Genomic DNA, 15,830 nt, shown 5'->3' with positions numbered 1-15,830 from the left:
AATAAATATATTTATTTATTGACTGTTTGAAGAGAGAAAAAAACACCTAAGTGAGTGACATTCTCATTCCTAAAGCAGAGAGTCAATATATAATAGATATAATTGTTAAACCAAGAAATAATAGAACATATATTGTATTTAGGCATGTGGAGGCAAATACAAAAAAACGGGGATGAAATCATTTAAAAGTAGATGCAACTGGGAAGGGGTGATACCAGGGGTGGTTGCTTTTTATTGCAGACTTTTCTGCACCAATTGACTTTCTAAAGTATTTTCATGGATTACTCTGTTTTAAAATAAGAATAAAAGTAATAATAACTGTGGTGATAATAATTAGTATACCCTGGGTATCTATCAATTCTATTCCCTTGAACTTCTAAAGTTGCAAATCAATGGTTGAGATAAAAATGATCATGGTGCTCCTCTCTTTTTTTTGCTCCTGGCCCAGTTTGCCAACTCCTAAAAATGGTGTTATGTACCATTCATTCACAAATAACACTTAAATATCAGTCAAATAAAAACATGCCCCAGAAATTAATCAACTGACATGGGATAGAGATAATTCTACAGGATTTTGATCATATTTTATATTCCATATTTAGTCACTATGCTTCTTAAAGCTAGAAATGTTATCCTGTGTTAACAGAAAAGCCATTTTCCTTTCTGTTATATTGCAACTTGCACTGCCAGGACCTTCAGAGAGAACTCTTGTTTGCGACCTACCTTAGCAGTGTCAGTTGAGGTGTAGGTGTGATTCTTATCAGTTTGATAGGGTATAAGATGGAATGTCAGAGCTGAAAGGGACTTCGGAGATAATCTATCTCTTTGATTCTCAAAGTGGGGCTCCAGGACCACCAGCAGCTGGAGCATCACCTGGGAGCTTGTTAGACATGCACAATCTGGGCCCCGGAGCTGCTGAATCAGTATCTGAATTTTAAAAAGATCTCCAATTGATTCCACTGGTTTGAGAAGCACTGGTCATTATAATCCACTCTACCTTACAGTGTGTATTCTTTCTCTGGCATTTCTGGCAGGTGGCCTCCAAGCCCCACCTGTGTTGAGAGTGGTGGTGGTGGGTATTTTATGGATTCAGCCCAAGAAGGGAGGTGGAGGAAGCTATAGAGGAGAGAGAGAGAAACTGGGCTGTGTTACAGGTCCTCCAAAGGTTCAGCCAACCCCATAGGTAGCTATGGAACTGGGGTGGCCTTCAATGTCATCCAAAGTTAGGGTAAGAATGTTCAAGCTTTCAGTCAGTCCCAGAACTGGATGCAGACTACTCTGGAAGGAGGCCAGATCTTGGGCAAGGAAGTGTTTTTCAGTGGAGGTAATCTCTAAAGAGATTAACAGCCAAAGGCTATCTGCAGCTGAGGCAAGTAAGTGCTTCTTTCCTAAAGGGGGCCAGCATGTCATACCATTCACCATAGTTGTTTCCTGAAAGCCAGCACTCTAGAAAATGGTATATTACTGAAGCAGGTGTGGGCACACCAAAATCAATTCAAATGCTTCCTGGACAAAAGTGATGTTTTCCCATTCAGTTACCCTCAGGCCTTAGGGAATATTACTGGTGAGGAGGCACCCATCACTTTCCACTCAGCACAAATACTAAGAGCTTCTTTGCCACAGAAATCGCAAGGGGATTAGAAGGAATGTTGCAAGTTGGGAGGCTACCAGTATACCCTTTCAGATTAGTGAAGAAAAAGAATCATTAGCACAAGATGAAGGCAGGGAGGATGAAGAATCTGTGCTCATTCCCTTACTTGAATGCCATTTGTCACTTTTTATATTTGTCCTTGTGCTACTGTCATTTACACAATGGTTTGGGATAATCTTCTGTGCATAGTAGGTGCCCAATAAACATTTATTTAAAGAATGAATCAAGTAACATCATAAAAACCACTCCCCTACTCAACCAGATGAAAGAAAAAGTAGTGTTGGAGAATTAGTGGGAAAAGTATGTTTCATAACTTTACTTTTCCTCAAAGCTTATTATCTTAAATGTTCTGGGTCGTGACTTTTTTGCTTGACCACTAAGAAGATATATGTGGTTAGACTCATTAAGCAGCAGTCACACCTATTCTTACCTCTGATGGTGTCCATTTCTGTTTGTGTTCCAGAAATGATAAATTAAAATCCTGCTTTGCATTGAGCCCTTGTTCACTGTGCTGTCTGCTTTCCCTGTGGGTTGCCAGGAACCAGTGGTGAAGGTCAAGGCATATGTCTCTGACAGCAATGATATTTTCAAAGCTTGTTATTTCAGCAATGAAAACAAATAAGGAAAGGCAGAAAATAAAATGTCCATTGAATGCATAGTATCTAAACACTGTCGGTGTTATTTGCCAGGCAGCCGATGAGTCCTGTGAATGAGAAACTTCTAAACTGAAAGGTTCCCTGTGGACAGTTTCTTTGTCTTTCTGTCCAAATGTTTCTGATGAAACATACCCAGCTGACTTATCATAAGATGATGAGCCACATCCTCCTTAGCAAGGTTTCCAAAGCCTCACAATCCAGCTCCAATCTCCTCTTCTAGTTCCCACATCTGCCATTCTTACCCACAGTCACAATGAAACTTCTGACTGCTCCAAACCTTATCAGTTATCAACCTTATCCACACTTTTGCTATTCCAGGGATCACAAAAAAATGACCATAGAGACCAAGCAATTTAAATCTGTGAGGTGGGGCAGTGTGAAATGATAGGAAATGCTGCTGGATGGAGCTGAGCTGATTGGAATGATTTGCAAGGCAAGATGAGTAGGCTTGTTATTAGGGTGGGAGGTGGATGAGCAGAGGAAAAGGAAGCAGGATAGTTAAGTGTTACCACTGTTGTTGGTTCCCCATCCATATTCCCTTGACCCACCCAGGAAGCTTCAGTGGACAGTTTCTTTATTGTCACTGCACATCTACAAGACTCTATGGCAAACACCTTGACTGCCCAAGGGCTTTCTCTGGCTCATAAGAGAATGCTCTGCTCCCCTGCAGGACAGACTGGAAGTGTCCAGGAAGTTAATTCAACCAAAGATAGATGGGAGTTGGCAGGTAAATACCCTCATTTCCTGCCTCTCAATTCTGAGGCACTTTCTACAGTTTCTTAGAAATTCCTCAGTGGGAATATGCCCACCACACTTGCCCACAGAGGTGAATGGCTCATCTATGTCCCCTTTATTGGTATCCTGCCTTCCCTGTCTCATTTCCTCTCTCCTTCACTGTGCTGCTGGCAGTCACCACCCAAAGAAGCTGCCCCAAAATCCCCATCTCAGGGTCTGGTCTGCTTTTGGGAATGGTGGAGGATGAACCAAACCAAGATAGCAGCCTAGACATGCAGAATAGTGGTGAGAAGAAGTCTAAAATAGCAAGCATCCCATAAGATAAAGAAGGTGGAAGATCAATACAGCTCCACTTACTAGAGTCTGAGGGACAGGGGAGAGGGTCTATCCTCTTTCCTCTAGGTAAGTTCAGCCCAGCTGGACCCAAAGCTCAACAGAGGGCACTATATAGGTGACTTTATTGGAATATTTACCTTGTCCAATTCTCATTTAGTTTATATTTCCCTCTTAGAAAATTTAAACGGTATTGAGGTTCATCTCTGAGAAATTTATGTTAGACTAAAAACCTAGCTTGATAAAGTTGAGCCATAAAAATATTGTTTTTGCAAATAAACAGCAACTTTTTCTTTCCCATCTGAAGTCAGGTGGAGAGGAAATAAATTAGAAGGTGGCAAATGCTCTGCATCCCAACCATTGTTTATGGCTCTCTTTACTTAGCTATTCTAAATCATGCATTGCCTCTAAGGGTCATAAAGATATCACTTTCTCCACTCAGCAAGAGAAATGAGAAGTGAGGAAGGAGAATTTTATTTTGCAGGAAGGGAAACAGAACTCTGGAGAATTACCTGGACCTGCATCAAAGTAACTGGCTGACCAGAGAGTTTGCATTCAGAGCATCAGAATTTCAGCCATTTGCTTAATCTTGAAGGCCCAGAAATGGATGAGATGCCATGCCTTCTGCAAACACAGTCACAGCCAGATCACTAGTATCTTCCAATTAAGTGATATTACCCAACTCTTCCTTACTGAGAAATATTTTAGATAATGGAATTGCTTGCAATCCCCAACCAAGAATTTTCTGAGACTGGTATTAATAAGAATTCAGTTCAGGCCATGTACACCTTTAAACACTATCTATTATGTGTAGGCACTGTAGCAATACCATGGGTGTCCAGGTGGTTAATGAACGCACCAGCTTTCTGTGAGTTTTTGCTTACCTCCTCTGCCCAATGAGTGCACCCAGACCTTGGCAGCAATTGCCATTCTGGAACTTCCTGTCTGAATTAGTTACATTTAATGAGACCTATAGGGATTCATTAATAGAGAACTTTATGAAGAAATCCAAAAAGTACATTGAAAATAACTGAATTCAACTTTGATAGCAATTAAAATATATGATTCTCTATATAGTCATGTGATATAAAAATCCTAGCATTGCACATGCTATATGTATTTGTGAAATGTACATCTAAAACTCTCAGAACCACCGTATCTTGAACACTTTGTATGCGCCAGCTACTGTGCTAAGTATTTGTATTCATTAACTCATTTAATACTAACAAAATCCTATGCAATAGTTATTATTACCATGATCCTGAAAATACAGACAAGGAGGCTTGGAGGGATAAATCAACTTGCCCAATAACACATAGCTAATAAGTGGTGGGAATGGGATTTGAACCCAGACCAGTGATTCCAAAGTCCATGCTGCTAATTGCTACATTAAAAAAAATTAATTTCCAAACTGTCCTCATTTTATTTAACTAGGTGCACAGACGGGATTAGAGATTTACTTAATCTTTTAAATACGATTACAAGGCCCTCAAGAAAAGATAGGCACTATTTTCTAGCTTATTAACAGACACTGTTGAACTTTTGTTAGATGCAAAAGAATACTACACCATGTACCTAGGAAACAAGGTAAACAGGACAGAAAGCCCTCCTTCACACTGAATTTTATTTATATCTATCTGTATCTGTATCCACATCTCCCTTTCCACCTTTACCTATGCTCTAAACCAGAGGAATTGGTGTAACTCACATAGAGTGGGCATGAAATGTTCCAGCACCAAACCCCAGGCTCCTAGAGCTAAGAAGGATGTTCAATGCTTCCTTAAGATACAATAAAGGGGGAAATTTCTGGGTCATGGGGGAATGTCTTGATCTTGAACTATAAAGAAAGAAGAGAGTGTATCTGTTAAACATTGTGGCTCTGGAATCAGACAGTCCTTGTTTTAAGCCATGGCTTCAACAAAAATGTGATCTTTACTAACAGTATGATTTTGGACAAACTACTTAACATGTCTGTATTAGTTTTCTAGGGTTACTGTAACAAATTACCAAAAACTGGGACAGAAATGTATTCTGTCATAGGCCAGGAGGGCAGAAGTCCTAACCAAGGTGTCAGCAGGGTTGGTTCCTTCTGCAGGATCTGAGGAAGAAATTGGTCCATGCCTCACTCCTGGCTTCCGGTGGTTGTTGGCAATTCTTGGTTTGTAGCAACACATCCCAATCTCTGCCTCCATCTTCACAAGGATTCTTCTCTCTGTGTCTCTATGTGTCCTCTCTTCTTCCTATAATGACACCCATCATAGGATTAGGGATCCACCCTACTCTTGTAAAACCTCATTTTAGTTACATCTGCAAAGACCCTATTTCCAAATTAAATCACATTCTGAAATTCTGGGTAGACATGAATTTTTTGGGTACAGTATTCATCTTACTGTACCCCCTAAGCCTCAGTTTCCTCACCTGAAAATGTGGACAATAGTAGTACTTCCCTTATAGAATTATTGTCAAAGTTAAATGAAAGAATACATAAATATTCCTAGTACATAATAAGAGCTCAATAAATGTTAACAATAAGTAACAGTTGTAACCTGTTATATATAACCTGTGATATCACTGTACTATAAGGCACAACAGGCTCCATGGCCACTCTGAGGAGAACAGAGGCCTAAGGCAGACAGATAAAGGACTTTGGGATGAGAGGTATCCGGAGCATGCTCTGAGATTTACTTTACTTCAGTGTATCCTAGGAAGAGTTTCTACATTGCATGAACTAAGGGATAAATCATTTAGAAACAGAAATAACAGAGCAATGTAAGTAAGGCATTGGTCAAATGTATGCCAATTATAGGGACTGAATAACTGCAGATAGACCAGCTGAATTTTCTACAATTAATATAATAGCTCTTCCATTTTGACTAGCATAGCTTACAGAATAGAATAGGGCCATGAGAAAAGAATGTAGGCAACCCAGTGTTTCAGTTATCTATTGTTATATAACAACCCACCCCAAAGTTTAGTGGCTTACACCAACCATAATCATTTATTCTTTGGAAGAGCGGGTCTAAAATTAGAGTTACTTCTTTAAATATTTGGTAGAATTCTCCAGTGAAACCACCTAGGCATGGAAATTGCTGTTTTTGAAAGCTTTCACTTACAAATTCAGTTTCTTTAATGGTTATAGATCAATTTATGTTGTCTATTTCATCTTGGTAAGTTCAGGCAGTTTGTATTTTTTGAGGAATTAGTTCATTTCATCTAAGATATTGATTTTGTTAGCGTAAAGTTGTTCACAGTATTCCCTCATTAGCTTTTTAATGGTTGTAGGATCTGCAGTGATATCCCATTTCATTCCTGATACTGGTGTTTTGTGTCTTCTTTAATGTTTGTCAATCACGTTAGATGTTTATCTATTTAATTGATTTTTTTAAGAACTGACTTTTTGATTCATTGATTTTCTCTTCTTTTCCTGTTTTTAATTTCATGTATTTCTGCTCTTACCTTTATTAGTTCCTTCCTTCTCCTTGATTAGGATTTATTTTACTCTTATTTTTATAGTATCTTGAGGTAGGAGGTTAGATTATTGACCTGAGACCTATCCTCTTTTCTAATGTAATAATTTAGTGCTATAAAATTCTCTCTTGTAACTACTTTAGCTGCATTCCCCATGTTTGATATGTTATATTTTCATTATGTTTTGTTTTTCCATTTCCTTTGAAACTTCCTCTCTGACCCATGGATTATTTCTAAATGTGTTTAATTTACAAATGTTTTGATATTTTCCTGTTGTCTTTCTACTACTGGTCTTTTGTTTGATTCTCTTATCATCATAAAACATACTGTATATGTATAGAGGGAACATATATCAACATAATAAAAGTCATATATGACAAAACCACAGCTAACATCATACCCAGTGGTAAAGAGCTACAAGCTTTTCCTTTAAGATCAGGAACAAGACAAAGATGCCCACTCTTATTACCTTTATTCAACATAGTACTGGAAATCCTAGCCATAACAATCAGACAAGAAAAAGAAATAAAAGGCATACAAATTGGTAAAGTAGAGGTAAAACTGTTATTATTTGCAGATGACATGATGTTATATATGGAAAACCCTAAAGACTCTACCAAAAAACTATTAGAGCTAACAAATGGACTCAGAAAAGTCATAGGATACAAAATCAATATACAGAAATCTGTTGCATTCCTAGATACTGATAATTAACTAGTGGAGAAATCAAGAAAACAATTCCATTTACCAATGCATCAAAAAGAATAAAATAACTAGGAAGACTAAACCTAACCAAGGAGTGAAAACTGAAAACTGTACTCTGAAAACTGTAGGATCCTGATGACAGAAATTGAAGAAGATGCAAATAAATGGAAATCTATCCCATGCTCATGAATAGGAAGAATTAATATTGTCAAAATGGCCATCTTGCCCAAAACAATTCACAGATTCAATGCAATCCCTATCAAAATATCAATGTGTTTTTCAATGAACTAGAATAAATCATCTTAAAATTTATACGGAACCACAACAGACCATGAATAGCCAAAGCAATCTTGAGAAAGAGAAAAACTGGGGGTATCACACTACTTGACTTCAAGCTATATTACAAAGCTACAGTGATTAAAACAGTACAGTACTGACACAAGAACAGACACATAGATCAATGGAACAGACTAGACTAGAGAACCCAGAAATAAACCCATGAATATATGAGCAATTAATATATGACAAAGGTGGCAAGCATACAGAATGGGGAAAGAAGGTCTCTTCAATAAATGTTGTTAGGAAAACTGGACAGCTACATGCAAGTGAATGAAACTAGATTGCTATCTAACACAATGCACAAAAGTAAAATTGAAATGAATTAAAGACCTAAGTATAAGACAAGAAACCATAAAATTCTTAGAAGAAAACATAGGAAAAATCTCTTGAACATAATCATGAGTAATTTTTTTCTGGATATGTCTCCCTGGACAAGGGAAACAAAAGCAAAAATAAACAAGTGGGACTACATCAAACTAAAAAGCTTCTGTACATCAAAGGAAACCATCAACAATATAAAAGATAACCTACGATATAGAATATACTCTCAAATGATATATCCTATAAGAGACTAACATCAAAAATATATAAAGAACTCATATGACTCAACAAACACACAAAAAAACAAATAACCTGATTAAAAAATGGGCAGAGGTCCACATCAGACATTTTTCCAAAGAAGACATACAGATGGCCAACAGGCACATGAAAAGATGCTCCACATTGTTAATCATCAGGGAAATCCAAATCAAAACCACAATGAGATACCACCTCACACCAGTTAGAATAGCCACTATCCAAAAGACAAGATATAATGAGGGTTGGCAAGGATATGGAGGAAAAAAAACCCTCCTACTCTTTTGGTGGGAATGTAAATTGGTGCAGACACTCTGGAAAGCAGTATGGAGGTTCCTCAAAAAACTAAAAACAGAAATACCATACAACTCAGTAATTCTGCTTCTAGGAATTTACTCAACAAAAACAAAATGTCTGACTTGAGAAGATATATGCACCCCAACACTTACTGCCATGTTATTTACAATATCCAAGATATGGAAGGAACCAAAGTATCTGTCAATAAATGAATGGATAAAGAAGATGTGGTACATAGTGAAATGGAATATTATTCAGCCATAAAAAAGAAAAAATCTTGCCATTTGTGACAACATGTCTGGACCTAGAAGGGTATTATGCTAAGTGAAATAATCCAGGCCCAGAAATACAAATACCATATGATTTCACTTATACGTGGAATCTAAAAAAAAACAAAATAATGCAAAACAAAATGAACAAAACAGCAGTAGACTCAGAGACACTGAGAAATGACTAGTGGTTACCATGGGGGAGGGGGAGGGGAGGAAAAGTAAAATAGGCAAAGGGGATATAGAGGCACAAAATCTCAATCATGATATAAATTAGTCATGAAGATGAAAGTATAGTCCAGAGAATATAGTCAATGATTCTGCAACATCTTTCTATGTTGACAGATAGCAACTACACTAGTTGGAGTGATCATCTAATAATGTAGATAACTGTCATTACTATGCTTTATACTCGAAACCAATATGATATTGTATATCAGCTATACTTCAAGAAAAAAGGAAATATAGTATATATGACTTCAATTATTTTAAATTTGTTGAGTCTTAATTAATGGCTTGAGATTTAGTGTAACTTGGGCACTTGAAATTTTCCATGGGTACTTCAAAAATGTGCATGCTACTGATGTTGAGTAGAATGTTCTATATATGTCAATTAAATTATTGGTTGATTATATTCTGTTCTTCATGTTTGCCAATTTTCTGTCTAGTAGGTCCATCAGTTTTTGAGTGTAGTGTAGAAGTTTCCAAGTATAATTGTGGATTGACCTAAATTTTCCTTTAAGCTCTGTCAGATTTTGCTTCAAAGATTTTGATGTTGTATGTTGTTTTGTACATATACATTTAGGATTATTATGTCTTTTTAGTGAATTGATTATTTTATCATTATATAATTACCTCCTCTATCACTGGTAATTTTCTTTGCTCTCAAGTTTATTTTATATTAATATAACTACTCCTACATTTTTAAAAAGTTAATGTTCACATGGTATAACTTTTTCTATCCTTTTACTTTCAATCTATATATGCTGTTGCATTTAAAATGAGCCTCTTGTAGACAGTGTAATTGGATCATTTTCTGTTCACTCTGCCAGTCTCTTAATTGGTGTATTTAGGCCATTTACATGTTAGATTATTATTAATAGGTTCAGGCTTAAGAATATCATTTTATTATTCGATTTTTGTTTGTTTCCTTTGCTTCTTGTTTCTGTGTTTATATTTCCTTTCCTTCCTATGGGTTACTTAAATATATTTGAAGATTCCTCTGCTCACTGTCCCTTAAGCATTCCTTGTGCCTTCTGGTCGGCATACTTGGCCTATTCCACTGTTCTCATGGACCTGTCCTTGCTTTCTTTAGTCTTCTCAAGTCAATTCAGTCTTCAAGTCCTTTCTTCCCCACAAAGGCTGCACAACCCACTCCAAGTTATAACCAGCATTCACTGTCTATTCAGGCAGTTTTGTACTTGAAGTGCCTGGTAATCATTTTAAATTTACTGTTAAATTCATCCTTCTGACTCTCGTACAGCATTAGCAAACTATAGAACACATATAGAGATTATATGTCAACTTTCTATACACTTTCACTTTTCCCACAAATATCTCCTAAGAGACCAAAGTGTACAGAATGTAAGCTACCCTGGGTGTTGGGCACAGAAAGGTGAACAGAGCACAGTCCTTGTCTGGATGGAGTTCATAGTCTAGCAGGGGTACAGACACCTTCCTGGGCAATCACAATGTGTCATGTGTCATGATGGAGGAAGTACAGAGTGCTGTGAACCTAGGCTGGGATGGTGAGGAAAGACTTTCCAGAGGGAGAGATAAGAAAGAAATCTAGGAACCAAAAGACAGGAGGGGTGAGCCAGTGAAGGCAGGGAACATATTCCAGTTGGAGCCACCCAGAGGTGGGGTATAGCAGAGTGCACAAGTGAAAAAGGCTGGAGTTAAAAGAGCAGGGAAAGGAGATGGGCAATGACAGTGGGAAGGAATGCCAAAGCCATATCATTCAGAGTCTTGTAAGTCATGCCAAGGGGAGATATGGGTTAGATGGAGAGTGATCATATACTTTATTATTCATACCAGAACACTTTCTCTTTTTTACTGTGGTAAGAATACTTAAAATGAAATCTACTCTCTTAACGGATTTTTAAGTGTACAATACAGTATTGTTATCTACAGGCACAATGTTGTGCAGCAGATCTCTCTCAAACTTACTCATCTTGCATAACTGAAACTTTATACCTGTAATTAGCAACTTCCCATTTGTTGCTCTGCCCTTCCCCTGGCAGCCACCATTCTGTTCTTTGCTTCTATGAGTTTGATTATTTTAGGTACTTCATATGAGTGGAATCATGCAGTATGTGACTGGTTAATTTCATTTATCATGAGGTCCTCAAGGTCCACACATGTTGTCACAGATGACAGGACCCCCTTCTTTCATAAAGCTGAATGATATTGTGTATACATTCTTTTTATCCATGCATCAATCAATGGGCATTTAAAGTGTTTATACATCTTGGCTCTAGTGAATAATGCTGCAATGAACATAACAGTGTTAGTATCTCTTTAAGATCCTGATTTCAATTCTTTTGGACAAATATCCAGAAGCATAAATATTAGATCATATGGTAGTTCTATTTATAATTTTGGGGGGAATCTCCATACTGTTTTCAATAATGGCTGTTCCAATTTCCATTTCCTCCAACAGAGCACCTCTTTCTCTCTCTCACTCCTCTTCCAGACACCTTCTGTGAACTATATTAGTGCATGCTGCAGGGAGAGGCAATGACTCGCTGTGTCTTTCTGGTTTGGAGCAGAAAAGTCTGCGAAAAGGCTGTGAAAGTCATGAGACTGCACCCTCTGCCATAGACACACACCCTTCCCAAGGGTCAAATAGCATGCCTGTCACAAACAGAATAAGAGATCCAAACAGCCTCCCCCACCTGCATCCAAGTGAGAACAGTCCAGAGCTTTGCTCTCTAGTCATTTGAGTTTCAGGTCTGCTCTGTGGGGGCTACATTTGCATTGACTGTAAATATTCATTAATGTATTTAATTCCCATTCTGAATATCTTTCTGTTTCATTATTGTCTGTCTAGTGGGCTGAGACCGAGTCTGACTTCTTCTGTGTATCTTCCCAGTCCAGCATCACATATAAATGGGCACTTAATAAGTGATTTTGGTCATGATGGCATAATTAAATCTTTTTGTATTGGAAATTACACATCCCTTGACTCCACGGCTGGTCTAGTCTGTGTTTGTGTTCATTTTCTTGCTTTTTCCTTTATCTTGCCTAATCCTGTCTTAGCAAAGTAGTCTTTAAATTCTAAGGAGGCTCACATGAGATTTCAGTCCCAATTCCCTTTTGTTGGGTGACCAAGGGCAAGGAATTAAAAATATGTATATATACGATCCTCCTGAAGTGGGCATAGAGTGATCCAGCCTTTAATGTATTCAAACCACTAATGCTGTTATTCCTAGGGAGCTTTGAAGGAAGGAAGGACCACCATTATTTCTACTTAAGAGGCTTCCACTTGTTTCCACAACCAGTGTCTAGAGAATGTCTTGTCTTCAAGGAAAGCTTTTATTCTTTGGAAAGACTCCAGCTTCTTGCTCTTACTGAAAAAAACTGATCCAGCTTTGGAAGCCATTGCTTATTGTCTGAAGGAGAAAGCAGCTCTCCATGTTAGTCTGACCTGGAGGCCAAAAGAGAGGACAAGGGGACCCTACCCTCATTACCAAATTTACACGTTCCTCAAAGACACATTGAGTAGCATCGTGGCCACTCAAACTCACAGCCATACATGACTGCCAGGATAAATAGCTACTTAAATGGGTGACTCCAGGGCAACAGGCTTCTCTTTAATGTTAGAGATAAATGTTGCCAATTATTCCATGTTATCATTGTCCACAGTTTACTTCTGCACTGTGTACAATACAGTAGCCACTAGCCACATGTGGCTATTGAAATGTAAATGAATAAAAATGAGCTAAAATTTAAAATTCACTTCCCCTATCATATTAGCCACATTTCAAGTGCTCAATGACATATGGATAGTGACTATGTATTGGAGAGTGCAGGTATAGAACATTTCCAACATCATAGAAAGTTCTGTTGAAAGGGCTGCACTATCTTAAAGCACATTGAAATATATCTGTTCATTGGAGACTAAAATTTGGTGGGTTTTATACATCAGCTAGTACTCCAGAGGTAAATTATGAGTTGAGCAGTCACCTTGTCAGACTCCAGGATAATTTACTGTGTCCTGGAAAATTATGGCCAGAGGGCAACTCTGACTGAATCCCTTCCAGGTCGAGTCTTCTGTTGCTGTTAAATTCAGACCTCACAGAATTGTAAAACTTGGGGCTTCTGAAGACAGATTCACCTAAGCATGGCACTGGTTAGAATAAGAATGTTGGTAAATTCGCATAGCTCTGCCATTCAGCCTTGTAGCCTGTGTCTGTTATTTCTTTACTCTTTACAATAATAATATTTAATGTTTTCTACTCTACACATTTAAGCAACACAGACAGTTCAACAGAAAGCTGGAGAGATCATATTTTTTGAGCTCAGAACAAATGGATCTTGTCAAGAGTAGGGAGGACAAAACTTGGCTTTTACCTAATTGAGTTTACCACTCTCCCATGACAAATTATTTCCTCAAGTTTGGAGCCCGTTTTAAATACAAATATACCGCTTGTGCAGAGAAACACAATGAGTGTCCAGCACTCAGTAACACATCAGTGTCGCTTAATTCATCAGATGCAGTCATAAAGGAACAAGATCCAGGGAGAGTTGTGCAGTGAACAAACAAAGCTTAATGATGAAGTGACAGAGAAAGGGCTGTTTTCTTTATTGGTAACTCTTCCAGAAGACTTGTGGTTCTATCCTTTCTTTCCCTTTTGGTTCCCTTAACTTAAATAACAGCTGCAGTGTAAAAGCACAAATCATTCCTAAAGACTCTGAATTAATAATCTCCTTCCTATTCACTTTTATCTGCCTCAACTGCCCTTTTTCAGCTTCCCTTCTGCTAGCTCTGTCCACTGGAGTTGGCAAGAAGTACAGTCAGCCCCTTTTTCTCAGGCTGGCCCCTTTCCAACACCAGCATTTGCGTCCAATGTTTGATGTGACTTCTTAACAATACTCAGCCATCTCTAAGTTCCCTCCGCAGCCTTCCTTTTTCGGCCCCTTTCCTTTACCCCTCCCTATACTGCAGGTGGAATCCTCATTAAACAACAACAACAATAAACAAACCAATATGCTCTTTAAATAACAATTTTGGAAATCAAGTTATTCTCTGGGAAATCAGTGGGCTCAGTTTGTCAGGGTTCCCAGCACACAGACTCTGTCATGTCAAGGTATCTTCTCCCTACAGGAAAACAACAACTTGCTACTGTTACTCAGAAGAAGAAAGATTCTTCTCCAAAGCGACTAGATGGACTAAGCTACACTAATGTGCTATTGGTGTTAGGTACTAAATGGGTTTTTCTGCACATTCCGCATATTTGGATAAAAGGGGACATGGTTACAGAGAAGATCCTTCCTGTGCAGAGGACAGAATCGTTTTTCTGCACCTTGGTGAGCATTTGATTCGAAGCTCAAATCCAGTCTTTTTCCTTGAAGCCCCTCCCTACCTGGTAGAACCCTGGGACAACATTTCCCTCCAGCTGAGAGGGAAGGAAATGAAACACCAGCCCACAGTGGCTGAATTGACTGGCAGCCATGTCCCTGAGAGCAAGATTTTGAGCGCACTTAACCCCATACACTGTTAGTACCTGCTTCCTCTGTTTCAGGAGGCAAGTAGGTCTACGGTGCCAAAGGAGTTCAGGAAGGAGGCCAGGCATGGAAAGAGGAGTTTACAGGTCACTCCTCATTTCTGCTCTGCAGTACCCCTGTTTCCACACTAGATAAATAGCAGGTGTTATAATAGAGAGAGCAGTGATTTGAGCCACTGTACACAAAACAAAATGGCTTTCCTTTGCATTGCTTAAGCAACATTTCCTCACAAAAGATAAACAGTACAGCTCCTGATAAGCTGGACTACTCAATAGAGACAACCACTGATACTGATAAATCACTATTTGAAAGAAAGGTTAGGGATTTGAGGGAATGCCTGCACACCCCCAGAACTGCAGCTGTTACCTTGTAATGAACCACTTGAGGCTGGTGGCTTGTCACTATTAACACAAGGAAGCCACTTTGTAATGGTCAGCAACTGCCTGGAAAACGTTTTTTCTTAGTTCCTCACTCTATTACTTTGGGTCATTTTGCTTTTACTTTTAAAGGCTAACAAAGAGCTTTAAATGTCAAGCCATCAAATGTGTGTTTAAGGTTACCGAGTCCTCCACAAGGTCTTGGAAATGTGGCTCACATTTTGCCTGTCTTTGCCTAGCAGAGCCCCTGACCCTCACGCCTAGTCAGATTCTGTGGTATACCTCAGAAGCGTTCGCACCTTCTCAGTAGATGACAGAGGCATCATGCTCATGGCTCAGTTCATAATTATATTGAGGCAGGAATTACTGGGATGTAGGCAGCCTTAGAATTTATGGTCCCGGTAAGGGGAAGTCAGGAGGGGACTAGGATCAAGGCTTCTCAGTAAACAAGGAGCCACATCCTGGGTATATAGATGATCCAGGTGAGAAACAAAGGCTTACATCCTGGGTACCTAGAGAAATCAGTGTGAGAAACAAGGAGCTACATCCTGAACATCTGGAGAAGTCAATTTGAAAACAAAGGGGTCTTCCTAGCAACAAGCCCCTGCCAGTCCTATAAACTTCCTTTTTGGCTTATGAAGCCTAGACACTGAAGTTCCAGTGGCATCTACTCTTGTGGTCCCTCCCTTTTAAA

The 15,830-nt window shown here is 38.6% G+C and overlaps 1 long non-coding RNA gene across 1 annotated transcript in view; it reads right to left on the bottom strand.

Moving 5' to 3' along the window:
- Nucleotides 1–5,288: 5,288 nt before the first annotated feature.
- Nucleotides 5,289–15,830, bottom strand: part of LOC108405176 (uncharacterized) — a 44,363-nt gene continuing 33,821 nt past the window's right edge. Inside the window, exon 3 of the long non-coding RNA XR_001855107.3 lies at nt 5,289–5,615. This is a non-coding gene — a long non-coding RNA (uncharacterized lncRNA). The remainder of the gene's footprint in view (nt 5,616–15,830) is intronic.

The sequence above is a fragment of the Manis javanica genome, chromosome X, assembly GCF_040802235.1.
Source record: "Manis javanica isolate MJ-LG chromosome X, MJ_LKY, whole genome shotgun sequence".
NCBI lineage: Eukaryota > Metazoa > Chordata > Mammalia > Pholidota > Manidae > Manis > Manis javanica.
This window is presented reverse-complemented; position numbering and strand designations above follow the sequence as displayed.